Source organism: Silene latifolia, chromosome Y (assembly GCF_048544455.1).
Source record: "Silene latifolia isolate original U9 population chromosome Y, ASM4854445v1, whole genome shotgun sequence".
Classification (NCBI taxonomy): Eukaryota; Viridiplantae; Streptophyta; class Magnoliopsida; order Caryophyllales; family Caryophyllaceae; genus Silene; species Silene latifolia.
Window position 1 is genome coordinate 264,700,458 of NC_133538.1, and position 3,559 is coordinate 264,704,016.

The window sequence follows — 3,559 nt, forward strand, 5'->3', positions numbered from 1 at the left end:
CCAATTATGTGATGGAATCTACCTCATGCCTTCCTCCTCTAGTGGCCTTTCAAGGCCTACTATGTTGGGAATTATGAACCGCCATCTCTTCGATTTTGGCCCATGTTTGATTGTCATTAACTTCGGTAAACATCCCATTGGATCCCATATTGAGAATATTACGGGAATCTTCATATAAACCATTCCAAAATTGTTGCACAAGGAACCACTCACTAAGCCCATGGTGTGGACCAGAACGACAAGTGTTCTTAAATCTCTCCCATGCTTCATATAATGATTCTTCATCCCTTTGTTTGAACCCGGTGATTTGGGCTCTCAACATATTAGTCTTCTCCAAAGGATAGAATTTCTTGTAGAAGGCAAGTTCTAACTTCTTCCATGAATCAATACCAAGGGTAGCCTTGTCTAGGCTTTTCAACCATTGCTTTGCGGTACCGATCAAAGAAAAAGGAAACAATACCCATCGGATTTGGTCTTGAGTAACTCCGGTTTGAGAAATTGCATCACAATAGTCACAAAAAGTCTCCATATGTTAATGAGGGTCTTCACTAGGCATCCCTCCAAATTGACTTCTCTCAACTAATTGTATGAATGCGGATTTGGCAATGAAATTACCGGTTAAATGTGGTGGTGTAGGAGTACTATTTGGTAGGTTCTCCTCGGTTGGTACGGAAAGTGATGAAAATTTAGGCATTGTGGGTTGATTTTGTGGTTGGTTTGGAATTGGGTTATCCTCTCCTTCTCTTGCAAAAGGATTGGTATACTCAATGTTATTTGGTTGTATGTCCACAATCTCTCCAATACCTACAACTCTTGAATTACCTCTAGCAACTCTTCTATTGTTGGTTAAGGTTCTTTCAATCTCGAAATCAATAGGTAACAAATTACCTTGTGATCTCCTAGTCATGCAAAATATCAAACAACTCGAAAACAATTAGAACAACCTAGAGGAGATTTACTACCCTAAGACAAATAAAGACACAACTAAAAACAATTAATGAAAATCAAATAATTGAACACCGTCCCTGCCAACGGCGCCATTTTTGGTTCGGTTCAAACTCGTCGTCAAAAGCTACCAACCAAAACAATATTTATAACTTCACAAACTACTCTTAGTAAAGGTAAGTAAAGGTCGGATCCCAAGGAACTGGTATTGATGTAGGATTTTCAATTGTAGGTAGCTATGTCTAAGGGTGTCACAAATTGGGTTGAGGTGTAGTGTATTCTAAACTAAGCAACAAGATAAGTGTAAATTAATGAAAAGAAAGCAAAGCAATTAAAAGGGGTTGTAGACAAATGATTAAAAGCACTAGGGTGTCATGGGTTCATAGGGGATTCATGGGAGTAGATCATACAAACATGTTCAAAATTAGATGCAAGCACTTATTGTTGTGATGGGATCGAGTTAGTGTATATCTTACAATCCCTAAGAAGGTTTGGGTCCCGGAGCCGAGTCGTCTAGACTGTACAACACCTACAAGTCGACTTAATCCTTCATATTCAACTCTATGCATGGTCTAATGAGGCTCGAGTTGGTTTATATCTTACAAGCCTCATTGAAGAGATAAGGAATGGTCAAAAAATGCAAGGTTTCATTGTCTCACATTTCATCAAACATAACATATGCATAGGTTGAAATCACAACAAGCAAGCAAATTAATTAAGATAACATATTAGATTAAGCATAGATCAATCCCCATGGTTGTTTCCCCTAATTCCCCATTAACCCTAGCTAAAGAAACTACTCACTCATGATTAAGTTTAGCATGCTAATAAGGTTGTCAATCATACTAACAAAGCAACACATGCTGACTAAATGAAAGTGATTAATAATAATTAAACAAGGGTAAAAAGGAATTATACCTATGGAGATGATCTAAATAATAAAGTAAAGAATAATAGAAGTACTTGATGATTGATGGAAGGTTGTCAATCCTCCAAATAAACCCAAATAACCTTCTAATTACCCAAATAAAAGGAAGAACAATAGAGAAATTAAGGAAAGATTAAGATGTGATTAATATTTAGAAATGTATTACAACTAATTTAAGACTAAATTAAGATGAGATTATGATAGGATTAAGAGAACATTAAGAGTGGATGATAATCTAGGTAGTACAATGGGGGATTTATACTAAAATTAAGTACAAGGATTAGGGTTACTAAGGGCTTAAATGACTATTAAGACCCTAAGAAAACTTGAGGAAATTCAACTCCCGAGGGACATGCGCGGATCGTCTCTGCTAGTCCCACCACGATCCGCTCGTCCTGTGCTGAGGCATGGGCTGTTCTGTAATGAGATCCGCTCGGATCACGACGGGGACGCTCGGATCATAGCTCTCTAGTCCGATCGTCCTGGTATCAAGCCGCTCGGATCCTGGCACTTTGGTACGCTCGGATCATGCTCGGGCCGCTCGGATCCTTGGACAAAGTTGTTCTCTTGTTTGGCTCCTTAACAATCCGCAAGGATCGTGTTGGGGATGCATGGATCTTTTCATCATTGCCCATTTCACTTTATTTATCTACTTAGGCCTCTAGTGTCGGTCTTCTCTTTGATGCTTGGTCATTAGATGTAATCCATTTAGCTTCATTTTGCTCCATAAGTGCAAGGTTAGCAATCCTCTCCTACTAAGGACACAAAACCTCAAAGAATATGCAAAATGGGAAACTAAAGATAAGAAATGACCCAAATATGTGCTAGAAATCATGGGAACGAGGTTAATTCGAGGACTAAATGTGCTCAAATATGAGTCACATCACTTGGCAACATGGTTTGGAAAATGGTTTGGGTGACATACCACACCGGAATCCCGTGGTGAGGACAACTAGCGATAAGGTCTTGATATCTATCACATGCCTCACCCAAGGATTCTCCATCCTCTTGTTGGAAAGTGTGGATCTCGTTTCGAAGCATGGCGGTTTTGGATGATGGGTAGTACTTGGCCAGAAATGTCTTGGCTAAAGCATCCCATGTCGTGAACGTGTTAAGAGGGCGAACATTCAACCACCGGTCCGCCTTATCCGTTAATGAGAATGGGAACAACATCAACCTTAGTGTGTCTTCGGATACCCCATTCATTTTCATCATAGCGACCTTGTTTTTAAATTTCCTTAGATTGGCATGAGCATCCTATTCGATATGACCCCCGAAACAATTTTTTTCTATGAACCCAACTTGAGCGGGATGCATCTCAAAATTGTTGGGAGCAAGGGGCCAAAGTTGATAGGATTACAAGCATCATTATGGTTTGGACGGTTATGGTCACGTAAAGCCATTGGTGGTGGTGGATTTGGTATATGAGGGGGTGGTGTTTGAGGTGGAGTTGGAATTTGGAATTCGTGAAATGGATTATCTATTAGAGGCTCAATTGTGTTGTTTGGTTGGGTTGTGGTTTCAATGATTGGTTGGGTGGGTGAGTTTACTTGGTCTATGGTTACTTGAGGAGAATTCCTAACCCATGCAATGGTCCTTGTCCTTAAGGTTCGAAAGAGCCTCTCGGGGTCGGAGTTAAAGAGCAAAGCCTGATGGTTTCTCCTTGGCATGCAACTTGACAAACCG

At 40.0% G+C, this 3,559-nt stretch overlaps 2 non-coding genes across 2 annotated transcripts; both read left to right on the forward strand.

Annotated features, from left to right (window-relative positions):
- The first annotated feature begins 215 nt into the window (after positions 1–215).
- LOC141636807 (small nucleolar RNA R71) lies at positions 216–322 on the forward strand. The gene has a single exon (XR_012541392.1). It is a non-coding gene; the product is annotated as a small nucleolar RNA R71 (small nucleolar RNA).
- A 2,485-nt stretch (positions 323–2,807) lies between these two features.
- LOC141635887 (small nucleolar RNA R71) lies at positions 2,808–2,914 on the forward strand. Its single transcript, XR_012540542.1, has one exon. It is a non-coding gene; the product is annotated as a small nucleolar RNA R71 (small nucleolar RNA).
- The last annotated feature ends 645 nt before the right edge of the window (positions 2,915–3,559 follow it).